The 21,328-nt window shown below is 33.0% G+C and overlaps 1 pseudogene; it reads left to right on the forward strand.

Moving 5' to 3' along the window:
- Positions 1–14,861: 14,861 nt before the first annotated feature.
- Positions 14,862–16,683, forward strand: LOC120075030 (seed lectin pseudogene; annotated as a pseudogene).
- The last annotated feature ends 4,645 nt before the right edge of the window (positions 16,684–21,328 follow it).

A 21,328-nucleotide genomic window follows, 5' to 3' on the forward strand; every position in this document is an offset into this window, starting at 1 on the left:
CTCACTGAAGCTCGAATTCCAAACTATTGGGAGTTAGTGACCATGGTGGTAATGAAATTTTTCCCTTCAATTGAAATTTTGTTTACCAGGGCTCCTCTCATGGCAGCATCAATGTTGCTTTAGTCATTTTGCAATAAGCCTTCATAAAAATACTAGATCAATAGTTGATTCGAGATCTGATGATAGGAAAATTTCGCATAAATTCTCTTGAACCACTCCTAATATTTATGCAATGTCTCCCTGTCATGTTGTATAGGATGTAATTTATCTTTTTTGGATGCTTGTGGCACGATATGCTAGAAAATACTCCTCTAAAAATTGTTTTTGCATCTCCTCCCATGATGTAATACGACCCAGTGGCAGGTAGTATAATCAATCGTTTGCATCGACCTTCAACGAAAAGGGGAATGCCTCATGTTAATTTTTTTTGGGATGTATACTCTAAAACCTTGTAGTTAATATACTATTTGAAATAATGGTTGATTATTTTATATGCAATTATTCATTAAAGAAAAGTCCAAGATTATTTTCTGAAACTTGAACAGTATGTCGTAGACATATAGATGGATCATGTTCAAGTAATATCTTAAATTGTTTGTAGTATATAGATAAGGTTGAGTGCTTTATCTTAGTGACACTACTGATGCCCACTTTGTAATTGTTACAAGAGTTGTAAAATGTTATAAACGTTTGATTCTAATCATTCTATGGAGACATGCAAGTGAAAGTATCCTATAAAAGAGTTTGTATAAGATCGGATTGTGAGATTAATCTCTTTTTATAACACCTTTGACTAAAGAGATTAACATTTCATAAGGTGACCATAGCTAACTCGACCTAAATCCTAAGTGAGTTATGAGCTGAGTCTATGAGGGCAGTCCTTTGATTTATGTGGGTGAGAGTCACCCAACTCGCCGACTCAATACACTAACCGTTATGGGGATTTATCCGAGTAGAAAGCTGGAAACATAGCTTCATAAGATGGAATTCACTCCTTCCCATCTTTAAGTAAATGAATTACTCCGTTAAGAGATTATTTTGTGTCTTGAACATTGAGACCTCACCTTCTCACTGGCCCGAGAGGGATTAGTTTATAGTTAGACTATAGACTGTTTGTTCATTAGATGGATCAGTGATACTTAAAGAATAAGATATAACTACAGGGGTGAAACGATAATTTGATCTAGTTGTAGTTACGAGCAATTTGTGAAGGGTCTACTTACTATTGATTTGTTATATGTATGGACACAGAAATATATTTACAATGTGAAGACTACAATTGTGGGTCTTTAGTGGAGTGCTTTGCAGTTAATGAATGTCGATTAATTTATCTAAAGAGTTTAATTAATTAATTTCGTATCATTGAAGCTTCTAATCTGTAGGTCCATAACGTCCCCTTGGTAGCTTACTAAGGATATAACAAGAATCAATTAATTTCAAATTAATTTGAATTGTTCATATTAAATAAAGGAATTAGTTGTATAAGATATAATGTATATAATGTATATAGATACATTATAATATAAAGTTAATTTTGAATGAGATTCAAAGTTATACTTTATAGTATATGAAATATAAATATCTGAATAAGATTCAATAAATATCTTAATAAGATTCAAACATTAATTATATGAATAACATTCAAATTAAAACTATAAATTATAATTAATATGAATGAGATTCATATTAAAACTATAGGTTATGTGAGAAGATGTTATTTGAACATGATTCAAATTAAATTAAATATATGATATTTAATTTATTAATGAATTAAAATTTAATTAACTAATTATATATTAAATCTTTAAATTTAAAATAATAACTCCCATTGGGAGTTATTGTGAGTTGGTAGAAGGGAATTCTAACTCCCTCTCCAAGAACTCACTCTCACATAAAAGAAAAAGGGAAAATTGGTTTTTTATTAATATTTCCAATGCACAGATCACAAACAAGCGAAGAGAAGAGTTCTCTCTATGTATTTGATCCTCTTCCAAAACCTCTTTCACACAAATCTCTTCCTATCAAATTAAGGAGTCCACACATCCTTGGTTTTTGTCTTGAGAATAACAAGTAAACCAAGTGATGATGTCCCCTATTCGTGACTTGTTTATTCGTAAGAGGCATTTTTCCAGTTCGAGGGAAATCTTGCATTCGTGTTGTTCCGTTTCGAGGAAAGGAATTAGGAGAAGAGAAGTCTTCAAGGGTTAGTTCTTCTCATCATTTTCTCCCTAGAAGCATGTTTTAATTTATAAATGTTTATTCTGTTCTTTTATAATTTCTCTGTTTTTTTTTTTTAGTTTTTCAATTTTAATTACATTGGCACGTGCGTTCATATGCTTCTACTTGAAATTCCATTCCTTCATAAGTAACTAAGAAACTTGAGATAATGCTTGAATATCTTACAAAAAAGATATGAACATGCTTAGGGTCTACAAAAAAATGAATAGGGAAAGATTCACTACAGAAGGAGATTGAAACGAAATTTTTTTTACCAATTTGATGCTACCATTGAACAATCTTGTGAAATCTATTAACACCACTTGAAACAACTTTGAATATACCCTATTATCTCTAAGAAGTGAGATTTATAGCACTAGTATAGAGGTTAGAGAAGAAATTTTCAGATGTCTTTTAGGTTCTTTTCAAAGATAAATGAAAGGGTACTTGGGAAACTTAAAAGACAATGTTTTTGGCAAGTGAGCAAACCTTTTTTTCTCCCTTCTCCATCCATTCACAACCAAGAAATATTAAAATGGGGTTTTTAGTTCTTCAATTCACTCATCTAAACTCTTAATTACTGTTGTCCCACATATAATGTTCACAGTTATGTGGATAAAATAAATGATTGAAACACAAGATTTCTCTTGAAAAAAACCCCAAGTATAAACTTCCAAAGAGTGATTTATTTGGTAAAGACCAAGGTCAAACTCAGGAATTTTTTGTGTAAAATTAACCTATTAATGTTGTTTCACTTAAAGTTCAGCATATTAGAACACAAATACAAGTAATGGTTGTGTGTTTAAATTACCAATTGAAATGGAAAATACTCAAAACAGAAAGTAAATGTGTTTAAAGGTCATGACTCAAATGGAAACAGCAATGTTGAGTTGAAGAAGAATATTAGATAGAGAAAGAGGGTTGAGATGAATACCACAATTCCATTTAACATGCACAACAACTTCATTTTGGATTTGTTTTATCATATTTCAAAGGTTATCTTTATCTCTAAAGACACTACGTACTCCGATTAATACGATCTAGGCCCCCTTACCCTCTCGGGCATGTGATTATTTCTCTTTACTTCGATGGAAAAATGGAAACAAGATTAGAGACATTTAAACTCACAGACTAAACTGATCATCTATTCTTGCTATGTTTGTCAGAATGATGTAGCTTCACCTCAACCCATTAGAAGTTTAGGTACTGATGGATGAAAAATTAATAAAAGTGGAGATGACAAATAGCATGGAATTCATGATATGATTAATGTAAGAAATTTAGCTACAGAGTGTTTGAATGACAAGAAAATAGAAGAAGATAAGAAAGTAGATGAATTATGCCGCCAGTTGACAATCTTTGCTTCCCTCGACTTGGTTATGGTCACTACTTCTTCATTCTTCGCCATACTCTTGCTTTCGTCAAGGGAGTGCTCTCTCAAGGTCTTCCTCCGATCTTCTTCTTCTCCCGAAAAGAGATCTCTAGAGATGATTGTCTCTCTTTTCTGTGTAAAGCACCTTAAAAGATGCACCACTTATAGTTGGATGTCATTCATGTTGTTGTTCCAGATGACTATGATCTTCTTGTTCACAATCAGAAATTACTCAGATTTAACGGTCAAGTACAATTCAAGAGTCAAGAGAGGTTGTACGCTTGAGGCTTGAAACTCTTCTGTCGTTTACCTGGCAACTCAATTGTGTAGACGAAGCTCCAAGAACTAAACGATAGTTCAATTATGTAAACAATAGGACGAAGTGCTAGACGATCGTGTAGATGACAGTTGACTAGAGCTAAATGATCATATAGACAACAGCTGAAGAGCTAGACGATCGTATAGACAACAGCTGAAGAGCTAGACGATCGTATAGACGATTGAACGCGGAGCTAAACGATAGAGTACATGATGCGATAGGAACTACATGATCGTGTAAACGATACTTTAGTAAACGCTAAACGATCATAGAACTAGAAAGAAAGAACACAGGAATTTAAGTGGTTTGGCCAAAGGCCTACGTCCATGGTGCAAACCGAAAGGGTCTCTTTTTTTACTTCTTCTTCAAAGTTATTACAGAACGAATGTCTTGCTCTCTCTCGTTTTCTTATTATCTCATTCTCACATTCGTTTTTCTTTATATATACAGGCACAAAGGTCAACGATGAAACTCTAGTGATTACAACACATAATAGAAAGAAGTCGACAATGGTTCAACTGACTGCAATCTTATTTTTCTTGTCTTCGGTTCTTTAAGTAACACATGTGATTCATGTGCACAACCTAGAATGAATGTCGTGTTTCTAGACAAGATCTCCTCATTTGTGAAGTTAAAAAAATAGTAATAAATGTTTGGTTCCTTTACGTGTTTCATGTCATTTTGAGTCTAGGAAGCTTAATGTTTGGTTCCTTTACACTTTTTTGAGTTAACCTTTGTGAATATTTTTATTATCTAATGCTTTAATTTTAGAGTCACTAATGTTCAGTTGATGATTCATTGTAATATTTAGATTATACGTTGTTCAAGCACTAGCAAGATTTAAGTTGGGGTGATTTTTGTTATCATAGACTCTCTAATCTCTTTGGTTTTGATTTTTTAATGTGTTTAAATGTTCATATTTTTAGGAAATCGAGTATATCATGCAGAGCAAACCGTGGTCAAAATGGAACTTTCTTGAGAAAATTGGAAAAAAATTACCAAAAAAACAGCTTTACACTTGAAGAATGAAGATTTCTGAATAACAATATTGCAACACTGATGCTCAAGGGTATGAGGCACTGGGGCATTTTCAAGAAGTATTGCAATGTTACTTTATAACTATAAATTTCCCTCTTTGATTTTAGGGTTTGATATGGAGAGCCTTAGGTGATTTAGGTTCGATGGCCAAAACCCATGGGATTTCTTTGTTGTTGCCTTGTATTTGAAGATCTTGTCATTGGGATTCAAGTTTTGATGGTTGGCTAGGTCCGAACCGCTGATTTTGAAGTTCGTTAGGCTTGTATATTTACGAATTTGGTGAGATTATTATAGATTGTTTCATAGGTTTTCTAATTTGTATGTTTTCTATTCTTTACATTAATTTCTAGAATGAATCTGTTTAGTGGATTAAATTGACAACTTAATTGCATACATTTGCATGATTAATTTGATTACACTATGTATGCCGAGATTATCCGTCATTTGTATATCGAGATTATCCGTCAATTTTGATGGTTGGCTAGGTCTGAACCACTGATTTTGAAGTCCATTAGGCTTGTATTTACAAATTTTGTGAGATTATTATGGATTGTTTCATGGGTTTTCTGATTTGTATGTTTTCTATTCTTTACATTAATTTCTAGAATGAACATGTTTAGTGGATTAAATTGACAACTTAATTGCATACATTTGCATGATTAATTTGATTACACTATGTATGCCAAGGTTATCCGTCATTTGTAATGAAGGCATGCTTAATTTGATTAATAAGTGTTAGCAAGTTCATCATATTTCACATAATAGGCCATAGGGTTAAAAAACGATTAAATTGAACCTGGCCAGTTTAGTTAGTCGTCTCAATCAATCGCTAAATTTAATGCGACTAATTAGCGAGCATCGAATGCTGTCGTGCCCAACTTGTTAGTTTAGAATTAATTGGAATGTTTATGTGCTGACTAATTTGATAAAGGGAGTTTGTCCAACATTTTCAAATTAGTCTATTGGATTGTAAATTAGATAACTCAATTACTATTATAAATCAATGAACTAATCAATAAATAGTCCGATAGTATTCTAATTGAGAAGGTAATCTCATGCTATCTCTCTCCCTCACCGTTATCTTACTTTCCTCCATTTTAATTTTAGTATTTTTTTTTAACCTGTTATCTCACCCCATCTTCCCTCCTTACTTCTTTTCATAGATAATTTACTTAAGAGTAATTAAATGTAAGCTTCATGTGGTTTGATTCGATCTTGCTATTATTGTACTACTCCAAAGTTTTAAGTGGTCTTAGTCGCTTATTTTATGAATTTCATTTGATGGTTGGGAAAGGCCTCAACACCTTTCTTTTCAGTCCATCACTCATAATAGAAAACAAATATTAACAATGGGGCTTAGAATGAAAAGTACTCTATCTATTGTAAGACGAAAAATATTAAGGTATCGTTTACTAGCGATTTCTTTTTTAGTTTTTTGTTTTTGAAATTTATACTTGTTTTTTTCTAGTTTTCGAATTTCGCTGCTATGATTTTCACCTATCTTAAAGAAACACTTGACTTGTTAGTCAGTTTTAAATTTTTGACTTAGTTACGTTTTTGAAAACATGAGTGAAATGTAGATAACAGAACGTAAAAATCAAAAAGACACCTACGGTATTTATGAAAAGACACTGAAAATGTGTGTGTATATATATATATATTTACTTATATATAAAAAAGAAAATAGAAAATTTGTTTTTAATGTAAACTCCAAATAGAATTTTAATAATTAATTGATAATGAGTAATAGGACATTATAATTTTGTCTTATATCCATATTTTGAAATGGAAATAATCTCATGGAATCTTAAATATTGATTAATTATTTTTATTATTTGGATATGATCTTAATATCCAAAGAAGATGTTATAAGTTTGTCTTACCAGTTACCAAGCATTCTATATAGAGCAAATGAAAACCAACAATCACAAATTGAAAATGTTAGGTCTTTCTTCCTAAAGAACCAAAATTTAATTTCAAGATAAAAATTTTAAAAAATCAAAGTTCTACGTAACATTATTGATTAACCTTGTATAGAAGCTTTCTTTAAATGGGCAACCTGACGAAACCATAATAGAGGATTTGTTGAGTAAAATTTAAAACCAATGATATCCTCCTAACAATAATTCCCACTCCAAAGAAATTTTGTAGATTGTCTTTAGCTAAAGAACACGAGAAGAAGTGGTTACGTGTAAAATGCATTTAAAAGTCAAACTAAGCATAGTTTAACTAACATAAAGTGTATATTTTCGACTAAAAGATTTTAGGTTAAAATTTCTCTACGTCCTCTTGAACTATTAATATTTGTCCAAAAATTACTTGAAAAACCAAGGTGTGTTTAGAATATCTTTTCAAGTGTATAATTGTTTTTTTAACAAAAAAAAAATTCAAGTGTTTGGCAACAACTTAAAATAGAAAAAAAAAAAAAAAAAAAAAGTTTATAAAATAAGTTGGTTTAGGATAAACACTTGAAATCACCTTTTAGACAAATGAATTTAAATGTTTAATGGTTAATGGTTAATCTCTACCTGATAGCTTCCTAAAACAGCTTATCTTTCTCGACTTAAATGATGTTAGTTGCTATGTATTTAATATATTATTGAGTTCTAAGACAGGAAATCTAGTAAAGGAAGTCACTGGGATGTTTCGAGTGCAATTAGGGTTAAAACAGAGTACTTGGCAATGATCGGGAGGCAAAACGGCAAAAACTGGGCCAAAGGTAGCATTGTCCTATAGAGCTAACCAGCATCGTGGTTGGCGCTTTTTCGAAAGAGGCCATATTGGGCGAGAGCTATAGCACTGTCGTGTGGCATCGCAACGCTGCCATCAAACACGCACGAAGGAGATCACCATGCCTCGCAGTGGCCCTATGTGCTACGATGCAGCGTTGGAGGCAGAGGGCTGTCAAAGGCAAGGCATCGGGAGCTACCCCCATTTTTATAAATATGAAGCCTCAAATTTAGGGTTTTTTAGCATAGAGGATTTAGAAGAAGTAGATGTGTCTCTCTTCTTAATCTTGTCAATAGATTGTTAAGGTAAGGGGTTTTCTCTAGTTTTGGAGGACAAAGACCTTATGTAATTTTCTGAGTTTTCTTAATTGAATTTAAAGCACTATGAGTTATATTCTTTGAGTCTGAATTTATTTACATGTATGTTTATGTATGGATTGACTCTCTCTCCATGGATATATGTCTTAGCTATTGATTTTTTACTTGCACATTCTTCTTTGTTCGTCTAGGTTAAATCCCTAGTATCAAAGGTTGAACCAATGTCTGTTAAAGAATATAATCTACCTATAGACCTTAAAATGTATGCTCAATCTAGATTCAAGGACATATTGGTTACTTAATTAGCTATCTAATTAGTTTGTGACACAATGGAACCCTTGATCTTAATGCACTTGTTTAGTTCTAGATTAATGCTTTCAAACCCAATAAGACTAAAGTGTGTAGTTTAATTAGAGCTTAGGTTTTAATTAATAATTAGGATGCTTTCTTAATTTAACCGAACGAAGCGACTGCTTGTAGCGTCGATGAGTTCGATTAGGTTAAATAAGTCGTTGTTAATATAAATCATGTGTATGTTCAATTAAGCATTTGATGATCAAAAATTATATAGGAACATCTCTTGCTCCTAGAACTACAATTTTCGAACTTGGATGTCCTAAAAACTCGTAGTTTGTAAAATAATAAACATTTTCTATTATCAATATACTTGTTATTGATCTCATAAATTGTATGAAAGTCTAAATCCAATAAACTAAGACCCATGACTATTGTATGAGTACTTAAACTTTATGTGGAGACATATTAGTGGATCCGGTTCGAGTAAATAGTCAAAATGATCTATGGTACATAAATGAGTTTGGGTACCTTATTCTGGTAACACCATTAGATGCAGCATACTCTGTAGTTGTTACAAAGAGTTGTAAAGTGCTACATACGATGCGATCCTAATTCATACATGTTATGACATGAGGAGTGGGGGCGTCCTATGCAATGAGTTTGTATAAGATCAGGACCAAGAAATAAGTCACTCTTACTTTATAACATTGTTTACTATTCAAGACTGACTATTTCACCTAGATGACCTAGGTAACTTGATCTTAATCCTGAGTTAACTATGAACTCCTGTTTATTTGGGATTACCTTTAGATTTGCATAGTTGAGGGTTGGCTCAACAGCGCCGGCTCAATAAGACTACCATTTTAGGAGTAAGACCAGATAGATAGCTGGGGACATAGGGTGCAAGACGGGGTTCACACCTACCTGATTTAGGGATAGGAGAAAAGTTATTCTCTCAAGTATTGAATCCAGGTCTTAAACAAATGGGCCCCACCATCTCACTGGGCTGAGAGAGTTCGGTTTAGTGATTGGATTACAAACAAGTTGTTCATTAGAGGATTAGTAGGGACTTGAGGAATAAGACGTAATTTCGAGGGTAAAACAGATATTTGACCCAGCCGTTATTACGAACAATCTGTGAAGAGTCGACTTGCTGATCATGGTTAAATCATGTGGACATAATATATCTATAATGAGGGGAGTGCAACTATGGGTTTTAGTGGAGTGACCCATTAGTTAACGAATTGGGATTAATTTGGTCTAATGAGTTTAGCCAATTAATCTCGAATCGTTGGAGCCCATGATCTGTAAGTCCGCGAGGTCCCCCTACTAGCTCGTAACGGACTAGCTCAGAATAATGTGATAAGATAATTTGAAACGTTCAAATTAGAATTAAGAAAATTAGTAATTATATAAGATAGAATTATATGTTTAATTTTAGAATTAAACGGAATATGATTTAAATATATAAAGATGGATATGTTTTAAAATTAATTTAATATTTGATATTAAATTAATTAAGTTTTATTTAATAATTAATTTATGAAATTAATTAAATTTTTCATTTTTAAATCAAATAGATTTAATAAAATCAATTTTTGATTTTTTGAGATAAAATTGAAAAAGGAAAACAAAACAAAACACTTAAATGGAAAATGAGGATTTTCCATTATCCATCTTTTTAAGTAGCTCACACGAGAAGCAATATATTTGCCTTGTCTTCTCCAAGCATGAGCTGCAACTCATGCAACTCTTTTCTTTGCATGTTGATCTGCAATATAATGAAAAAATTGGAGTGAAAATCGGGCATGCAATCTATAGAATTTTTTAGAGAAAATTTGGTTTGAAGAAAGAGTTCTTTAGCTGATTTTCTGGAGTGAGCATTTCTCCTTCTACCCTTGATTTAAGCTTGTTTTGAGTCCCACAACTCAATCTAGAGCATCAAAAAGAATAGTGGGGAATATCTTGAGGTGGTCTATAACAAGATTTGGAGAAGATAACAGCTGGTGAATGAGCTTTGAAGAAGTTATATAAGAGGTATGTCTTGAAACTCACTTTTTTCTGCAAAAGCATACTTTACATTTTGCCAAAATTAGTGAATTTGAGTGTTTAGATGGTCCTTGTGCTTCCAATGTTGTTGATACAATCCTACACACACCAACCTCCTTCCTCCCCATTTTACCACTATAACTAGAAAATTGGTTACTCGAAACACATCTAGCACTTCTTTATGGATTGGCTCAATCTTGCCACTAATGCTACCCGTTAGTAGTAGTTGTTGTGTAGATCGGAATTGTAAATGTATTTAATCGGTCGTTTGCAAGCGATGGAAAATGGTTGTTTCACTCTCTAATTTATATCATTCTTCAAATTATGAAAATGCCTCAAAACTCATCTACCTCACTTCCACTATGTTGTTGCGGCAACCACCTCCAGTCTCTCTCACCAACTACACCCACCGATGACCACCATCATCGTCATCAACCTTTGGCCACCACCTCCACCAACTCTAGACTCTAGGGACCATTATTTTAAATTAATGTTAAAATGAAAATGATCCTACTAGCAGTATAGTGCTCAATATGTTTCAAGTTTTCTTGAGCTCGAAAAATAAATTTTAGAACAAATTATATCGATAATTTTTTTCATATAGATATTCTCATTTTTTTTCTCTTATTTGTCAAGTTCTAACATCAATTTTCTTACAAGAAAACATAAACTAAAACTTCAAGTTAAAGTATAAGATCACACAAAAATCCAAAATCAAGATCTCCCCTTAAAACTTACCAAAACAATAAATAGTCAAATAAGATAATAATGATGTATTTAACTATTAACACACATTCAGATACTAATATAAAAGCTTATTAAAACACTTAGGGCATCTTTGGTAGAGAAATCAAATTTTGTTTTATGTTTTCAAATTCATTGAGTTTAGAGAATATGTGTTTGACAGACAACTTCGATTCTGTTTTTTACAACTGTTTTAGATTCTATGATCCAAACAATGTAAATTTTGAAAACAACATTTCTATGTTTTTATTGTATCCAAATTTTGAAATACAAAATTATATCAAATAAAGATAAAAACATTTAGAAATATAATATGTCATGTGATAAACTAAATTTATTTTTTATAAATATAATATATATTATATAATGTATTACAAATTATATAATATTACTAAATAAAAAAATTTAAAATTTTTTAACATAAATCTTATTCATAAATAAATTAATAATGGTTTATTGTTAATTAAATATTGGTGGATAGCTACAACTAGTTTTATGATTTATAAATATATAATATCAAACACATTTTAAATAATTGTTTAAATTAGAATGCAACTTCTGAATCTGCCACAAAGCACATATATGAAAACGTGAAATACAACTTTGTTTTCATTGAATCCCTTGTTTTCAAATTATCTGTAAACCAGGCCCTTTAAGTTCTAAGTTTCTTTTGTTACTTTCATTATTCTCTTTCTTTTGCAATAATATATATAACTTAACTAAAGGGAGCATTTTTTTTCCTTTTTATGAGATAAACAAAGGTTAAATACTTGACAAGAATGGAAGTAAGATGAGAGAGAAAATAGAGAAAATTTGAAGTAGGGGAGAGAAACAAAATGGAAGAGGGAGGTAACAACATTTTAAACTTTTTTTAAGGAAAGAGTACGAAAGTTTAGAGGTATTTTTACAATCATTTTTAATCGTTTCTGTTCATATATTGACAGTATGGATATTAATTTTTTTAAAATTTAAGGGTATTTTTTAAACTTTTAGAAATTCAAGAATATTTTTTAAACAAAATACTAACGGCTTCCATCCAAAACTAATGGTAACGATATCTTGGACTATTTTTAAATGTTTAAGGATATTTTTAAAACTTTTGAAATTTCAGGGATATTTTGTCAAAAAAATACAAAGTTCAAGGACATTTTTAATAGTTTGGCATTTATTAGATTGTCTCACTGTCTTTTGTATGTTACGTTACATGGTTAAAAAATTTATTTTCTTCTTCGACTTCCGTGTAAATATTTTTTATATATTATATTATTTTGAATCAAATAAATAATTTATCATTAACTACTTATACTCTTGTGTTCAAAATACATTTTCAAGTATTTAATTTAACAAAATACGTCATTTTAGAAAGAAAAAAAAAAGTGTTTAACAACCACTTAAAATAGTTTTTGAAGTGTTTTTTCAACCAGTTTTATCAAAAGTGTTTAAATAAAAATCAATTTTTTGGAAAACATTTTTTCTCAAGTCAATCCAAACGGACTTTTAGTAATAAATATATTGATTATAGATTTTCCTCTAGCTTCTCTCCCAATGGCTCACCTCTTATCTCACCTCTTATCTCGTACCTCCCGTGTTAGGAGTTGGCCGGCCAGAGCTTTATCTATGCTAATAGTCTCCAGCTTACCCATTCTATGCTTCAAACTTTTCAAGTTTATTGGACCAATGTCCTTATTTTGCCTACTAAAGTTGTTTAAGATTTGGGTTTGTGTTCTTCGTCCCTATCTCTAGAAAGGTAAGGTGGATAGTATTGGTGAGGCGAAGGATCCTTGGTGTGATGTTTGCATTCGTGCAATGAAGGAGGCCTTGGTATTCGCCATATTCCTTCTTGGAATATCATTGCTATCTCAAAGTTGCTTTCGCTTATTTTGACTCGTTCAAATTCATCATCGGTCGCCTGGGTTGAGGCTTATGTCCTGTGTGGTCGGAGTATTTTGGCAATTAGCTCCCCTAGCTCTTGGTCCTGGTGTTGGTAGTCTATTGTTCGTGTTCGAGATAGTTTGAGCCCCTTGGTTTGTTTCTATGTTGGTGATGGTCGTCAGTGTTCAATCTAGTTTGATCCTTGGTTAGAAAGGGATTCTATTTTGTAGCAATTTGATGCTATGGTTATATTAGATGGGAATAGTTCCCTTCACTCGATGCTTCATGAAATTTATTTTTGTTAGTTCCACTTTCATTTCTTCTTTTTTCGATTTTGATAGCTCATGATTAATAATAATAATAATAAACATAACTTTCAAAAAAAAATACATCAAAATTTCTATTTCTTAATAAATTTAAATTTATCTATGAGAGAAAAAAAATTGAAATAAAGATTATCTAATACATGATAGAATTGTGTTACAACATTTCTAGAAACATCATAGATAAATTCAGAAAAGCTAAAGCTTGAATAGAATACAGAGTTTGGTAACCTAGTTTGGTTCAATACCACCTATGTCTGGAAGGTAGTATGCCTATGAAAAGATATACTCACTAATATAAAGTCAAACATTATAACGATGTACTTATTTGTAAATAAAAAACAATTACAGTGACACTCGAATAGCCCAACTTAGAGAACAATTACTGAGAGGTTTCCTTAAGTATGAGACTATCTCTCCATGATAAGACTCCTCCTAAGTGTGAGATCCCCTCACCGTCAACGTACTTAGGCTCGCCCTATGTATAAGAATATTACTGAATGATCAGACTCCTTCTCAAATGTAATATTTCCACCTTCTTGTGAATGCACCTTCACTTGAAGAACATAAGCTCCCCCTAAGTTAGAGAGATCCTTCTTGAGCAATGATAACTTAGGTTCCCCTAAGATAGAGAATCTCTTCTCAAGTACTGATGTCTTAGGCTCCCGAGACAACCTTCTTTTGAAGAAAGCTTCAACGATGATTTAGAGCAATAACTTCAAGATCAATAATAATTTAGAATCGGAGTTTCAACATTCGGCCACCACAATAAACAAAAGGCTTCAACAAAAACTATTCAAACACGACCAACCCTAAAATTGAACAAAACCACAATATATATATGGCTAGCATTGGGAGAACATTTAATGAAGGAATAAATCATCTCACTAGGAAAAGAAAATACAGCAGGCCATGAAATCTGCATAAAAATCTTGAGAAAAAAGGAAAAAAAACATTCTGTAAAATTTTTTATCTGTCGCATTATAATGTCCTTGACAATGTCACAACATGCCGTAAGGCATGTCGCACATGTCACAGAAACATGTTGTTCCAATTTTACCTGTAATAAAGAAGTCGATCATACTGCATTGACAAACACCCTAACAAAAGTTAAAATATTTTGTGTCTCGTCAATTTGTGGGTGTTGAAAAATGTAAACTAATCCTAGGATCTATTAGAAATAAAATTGAAAATTCAAGAATATATTCGATACAAAATTGAAAGCTTAAGATTCTATTAAACACGTTTAAAAAATCATTTTTATGTTTAGGGACCAAATAGACATAAATTTGAAAGTTTATCAACTAAGCTTAAATCAAACCATTTTTTTTATTGAGCATCTGATGTCAAGGTTGATCAATTGAGCTATATCCATATTGGCTAATTTAACTTAATCAATATTATTCCGTTTGAATATTATTGGGTCAACCTATTTAAAATTACATGTATATATATTTTACAAAAAAAAAATACATGTATGTATATGAACATGTGCTCTATAACATAAAATCCCGGATCCACCACAACGTTCGAAAAACCATGAATAGTCATTGGAATGAAAGCTTCTATAAAAGCACCTTAGTTCTCTTCCTTCTACACCAAATTGAAACAACATGACATCTTTAACGTTTTACATTATCGTTTTTCTCTCTCTTGCCACTCGTAGCATTGATGGAAACCAAGAACTCCCTTTGTCATCCTCTGATTTATTGGTTGATGGCTACAAAAATTTCATCAATACAATACGAGAACGTCTCACCAAAAACACTTCTAAACTATACGATATACCCATCTTAAAAAACTCACTCCCTCCTACCGAACCTTTCATCACCATCAACCTCAAGAATGCAAACAATGAAACCATTGTTCTAGCAATAGATGTGGTAAATCTTGGAGTTGTGGGATATCGTTCGAACAACACCTCCTATGTTTTCTTCAATGCCCCACCAGAAGCTTCCGAGATCGTCTTCCCGTCCACTTGTCGAGTTCTTCTTCGCTTCGATAGCGACTACGAATCCATTGAGAAAGCCTCTGGTATTTCTAGACTTCAAACTCTCCTTGGAACTGATCCTTTGAATTCAGCCATCTCCAACCTGTTTCACTACCATCAAGAATCACTTCCTCAGTCATTTCTTGTAATCCTTCAAATGGTGTTGGAAGGAGTGAAATTCAAGTTCATTGAGCAAAGTGTTATCAAAAGCTTAAAATATGGTTACAACTTCAAACCTAGCCTTGCAATGATTAGCTTACAAGACAATTGGGCAAAACTGTCTTTACAAATCCAAGCATCTACATCATTACAAGGATTATTTGGAGAAGCCATTAATTTTTATGATTCCAACAATAGAATCATTCAAGTGGATAGCATATATTATCCAATCATAATCACAAACATTGCTTTGCAACTATACCAATGCAATGTTAGTACAAATTTTATAAGAATGCCAAGCATTACGAGTGATTCTCCATGCTATATACAAACACAAACTTCAAGCATTAGTGGGAGAGAAGGATTTTGCATTGATGCAACAAGAGGAATTCAATATGATGGTAATCCAATAATTTCATCCCCATGTGAACATCAATCAAATGAAAAATGGTCTTTTCAAAGGGATGGAACAATAAGATATTCCAACAAATGCTTGACATTTGATACCTCAAGATTTGTGGTACTTTACAATTGTAGTAAAGTTGAAGCAAAAAGCACTAAATGGAATGTTGCAATAGATGGAACAATCAGCAACCCAAGTTCTGGCCTTGTCTTGACAGCAAATTCATCAACAAGCAATACACAATTGATAGTGGAGGCTAACAAATACACTATTGGACAAGGATGGAGAGTTGGGAACTATGTTGAACCAATTATAGGTTCAATTATAGGGTTGGAACAAATGTGTTTAGAGGCAACAAATAACAACACAAACATGTGGTTGGAGAATTGTGTGCTGAACAAGGCAGAGCAATATTGGGCTGTTTATAGTGATGGAAGTATAAGAGTAAATAGTGAGCGTAATTTATGTGTCACTTCCTCTTCAGACCGCTCATCGGCACTTATTGTAATTGATGAGTGCAATGGAACAGCAAACCAACGTTGGAATTTCAAGGCGGATGGCACAATCTTTAACCTTAAAACCAAGTTGGTCGTGGATGTTGAACGTGCTATGGTTTCCCTCAAGAGAATTATTTTGTTTCGTAAAACAGGTAATCCTAACCAAGATTGGGGATTATTCTACTAAGTTCATGGATTATCCACACATTATGTTAATGTATGTATTCTTCTACGTGAGTATATACATTGTATATAAGGAATAAAAGTGTGGATTTTTCGTCGAGATTATCATAATAAGTTTGAAAGTTCAAGTCATAAGTGATAAATTATAATAAAACTTTCATTGTTTTTTTTTTTTTTTTTTGGTAAGGATGCTTTGTTAAGATATGAAATCTATAGTTTCAATGGAGATGGTTGGTTGGGCGGAATTTTTCGCCTAATTTCGGACCAAACAAATAACTGTTTCTACCAAATATGTAGTAGTGGTAACACATGTCGAACATAGAGAACCAAAGAATTTCTCGATTAAATTGTTTACAATCCCGAGTTAACCAAAAGGAAGGGCATTTTGAAATTGGTTGGTTGCAAGAAAAATTAAATTGTGTAAAATAAACGCAACAATGTAAAGGTAGAGATAATATATGAAGAAAGTCTACCTTGGGTTGATATGGAATTCCCTACTCAATATACTCGATTATCAAATTCTCATCACCTGAAGTATTTGTTTACATCTAACCGAACTAATTAGAAAACTTAATTATTTGACCTAATTAATGAATTGAATTGATGAAGAGCATGCAAGTTCAAACTTGTCCTAATTGCATTAAGGTAAAGGGCAATGTTGAGTTGAGTATTTAATTTTCAAGTGTCTAATTAAATACTCGTTCGATTCAATCCTAGGTTGGTTAGAGCAATACTTATCGCTATCAATTCACAAGCTAACCTAACCTATCGCTTCTTAGAGATCAACATAAGATTAAATGTTACGTATCAAACATTAATCTAAAGCAATAATCATACAATCCACAAGCATTTGATAATATAATCACAATCTAATAAAATCATAATTGAATCCTGAAATCACAATTAAATTCGGTTCAAACACTCATAAGTACATGAATAGACAAAAATATACTAAAACCCAAGTTAGAATGAGATGCCTTAGCCCATAATCAACATACTGATCGAGGAGGTAAAGTTTCGACACATCAACAGACCAAAAGGTAGAAGAAAATAGAAAGAAAATGCTCTGAAATCGGTGGGATTAGAGATGACTTAACCTAGGTGGCTAAAGTTGTTTATATAGTAATCGAGATAGCATCGCGGCACAAGGGCGCAACGCTGTGGAGCTAGCAGAAAATCGACATGTGATGACTTCGAAGCACCAGACGTTGTAGGCTTTTCATGAAAACGGAGCATTCTGTCTTACAACACTGAGAATGACACGAAAGAGCACCGTGGCGCCATGCCTGCAAAAAGTTATTTTAACCTCTTTCTTCTCGGTTGATGCAATTAAGCTCTGTTTTGACCCCTTTTATTTTCATTCCGTCGCTAACGCCCAAATCTACCTCTTAGGTGCTTGGAACCTATAAAATCAACAAATAAACACGTAAAATTTAGAAACAAGCCCGAATTAAGTGAAGCAAGATAACACATCTTTGGTGCTATCAAACACCCTCAACTTAATTCTTGATCATCATCCACAAGCAAGGTAGAATAAAGTACACAATCACACAAAGATATGCTCATTCAAATTGCATGGTTCGTTTCTCAAGTCCCAATAGTCTTCTATGATTTAACTTGCACTCAACAATGAAATTAAATCATATTCAATCAAGACAGCACAATTTAAAATTAATTCTAGACCTATTTATGCATTAGTGAATTCAAAGCCCTTCTACTTAAGTCTAGCAACCCATAATGGTCTTAAATGGCTCTCAATATGTTTTTCCCCTACACTGGATCAAGCACTAACTATCAAGGGCCAAAAAAAATCAAGATGGTAATATGTCATTTTTTTGTGCCTGAAATTAAACTCTAAGGACATCTTAAACTTGCATTTCTTTTACTTAAGGGTAGTAGCTTTCACACATCACTGTAGGGAACTACAATCACTCTTGTATCACAAGTGTCTTAACTAATCACAGCAAGGTAGCTCTTTCTACCTCTAGTCATGCATACATTACAATTTTATTTTCTCTCTTTTTCTTTTTCTTTTTCATTTTTTATATTTTCTTTTCAGTACAATAACTCATCAACTGATTTTTAAGCAGGCGCATAAATCATTTTTTTCTCTTCATCAGTTTTACATTACAACTTATCATTCAAGACATTCTCTAATCAGTGAGCCATACAATTCTAAGCATGCAAAACCTAATGTTAACAAACAAAAAACTTAAACGCGCATGAAAGGTAAGAAATTTTTTTTTAAATGGCTAAAAATCATGATTATTCATTTCAAACATCATTTTATACAAATAAAATCATAAGAGAGTGTGTACAACTAGTCATAATAACGAACCACACAACATGAGTAAACATGCACAAAAAGCACGTAGATATAGTTCGAGCTCAGATGCTCAAGGAATCCAGCTAGAACACATACATCTCCTATCCCCAAATTAAAATCTAACATTATCACCAATGTGATGAAGAAATAAGGACAAGGGACAAATGTAAGGAAAATAGAAAAACTTCCCTGAATTTGGCACCATGGATGGCGGTGATATCTGGCTCATGATAATAAAAAATTCTTCTTTCATCTCATCAATGGGGCTATAAAGAACCTAAAGATCAAGAAAGATAGAAAGAAGTAAGCTCAAATAAAAATAAAAATAACTAAAAACATATACTAAGAAAACAATAAAAGTGAATCCTAGTTGCTTCTAGGTAGCGCAATTTTCTAAGGTCATTATGCTCGACCAGACTCGACTCTATCATTCATATTCACCACGGATCTCCGTGTCACCATCTCCCTCCCCCAATTTAGGAGCTTGTCCACTATTCAGAAAAAGACAAGTACTTGAACACACAAGATTAATAGTATTTGAGGCATCAATCATCAATATTTTTTCAACTTTTTCTCCTTATTCTATTTGTAGGGACTCTTTACCCACATCAATCACAGCCTTGCCTGTCTTAAGAAATGGTCGACCTAGCAACACAAAACAGAGGGAGGGGAATGAGCATTCACGTCAACAATATAAAAATCAGCAGGAAAAGACAGGTCATTAACTCTAACCAACATATCATTAATGAACCCTTATGACCTAATGAGGGAGTGATCAAGTAACTACACCCAAATATTAGAAGGGTGCAAGATATGAGACTGAATATCATAAAAAACAAGAGCAGGCATGACATTTATAGTTAACCCTAAATCTAGCATAGTATGATCAAATTTTCTAGTGTGTATCAGACAGGGCACAGAAAACGTACCTGAGTCATCATACTTAACAAGAATATTACCTTGCAAAGTTATCTCCTGTTTGACTCCTCTTGTTTCTTTTTGTTCTCAGAAAATTCTACCCATACCTTTCTGTCCTTTGTAGTAGGCCTCTTGTTCTCAGAAGACTGGACAAATTTTACCTCCTCCTTAAGTGATCCTCTCTGAGCAACAGTCAACCTGCTAAGAAAAGGAGCACGAGGGGTACTAGTAGTAAAGTTAAAAGGTGGATCAAATCTTACCCCACATCTTCTAGTCAGGTTGTCAACTTTTCCTCAGCATCTTCTTTTTGAAATTCATTTGGCTCAATCACATGCTCAGTGGCAGAGGTCGGGAGCTCTCAATGCAACTAAAGTATAGATAAAACTAACATTAAGAACATCAGATACTTGTTGGGAAGGAAGCTTTCCTAATTGTCTCAATGGTTGTAATTATACATCCATCCACCTTACTGATTACTAGCATAGCTCAACTCAACTATAGGCTCCTAAGGTTGAGCTTTCACAGAGAAAGCTTGTTTCACAAAAGAAGACAGTTCAGCAAGTTCAGCTTTTAAATCACTTACCTCTTGTAATGATGCTGAATTTCCAAGAGCACACGTCCCGAACTATTGTGAATTCTCTACAATCGTAGATATCAGCTTCTTGGTTTCCATTAGGGTTTTATTCATCACTGCACCACCACTCGTTGCATCGATGGTACCCCTATCACTAGGGATGAACCCTTCATAGAATACTGGATCAGGAACGCATCTGAGATCTAATGATGTGAGAAATTGGCGTATAAGCGTTTGAAATGCTCCAAGTACACACACAAGGTCTCCCCACTAATTTGCATAATATCAAATATTTCTTTTCTAACCCTTGCATCTCGTGAGGCAGGGAAATTTTCTTCCAAGAATTGCTTCTTCATATCCTTCCACGTGGTAACTAAACTAGTAGAAAAGTAATAAAGACAATCCTTGACGTTGTCCTTGAGGGAGAACGGAAAGGCTCTCAGATTCATCTGCTTCTCCATCCATTGCGTGGTTACATACCATTACACACAATATATAGCTCCTTTAAATGCTTATATGAGCCCTCTCCTGCCAAACAATAGAAAACACATAATAAGTGACTAATCAAGACTTAAGCTCAAAATTACCTCTAGTCTTAGGATATGTGATGCAGAGAGGTTGTTGGCCAATGGCAAGTGCTGCCAGATCCCTTAAAATACACTTTTGTTGTTGTGCCATTGTCTCCTCTTTTTGTGGATGCTCTTCCCCTTCTTCTTTTTTGCCTTCTGCGTGGATTTGTTCTTATCTAACACTTCATTTCTTTGCTTCCTTCCTATGTCAGCTCTCCTCTTGTCTTAACTCTACAAAATAGAACAACGATATGAAATCCTAGGAGGATCGAGTCATACACAGATAGAAAAAACAAAAGAACAAAATAGGAACCGTAAACCTTCTAAAAGTGAAACTGCTTGGTTTCCCGATAACGATGCCAATTTGGTTGGGCTGAATTTTTCGTCTATTTCTGGACCAAATAAATAATAATTTCAACCAAATATGTAGT

Source organism: Benincasa hispida, chromosome 4 (assembly GCF_027475165.1).
Source record: "Benincasa hispida cultivar pf3 chromosome 4, pf3_genome.v1.1, whole genome shotgun sequence".
Lineage (NCBI taxonomy): Eukaryota > Viridiplantae > Streptophyta > Magnoliopsida > Cucurbitales > Cucurbitaceae > Benincasa > Benincasa hispida.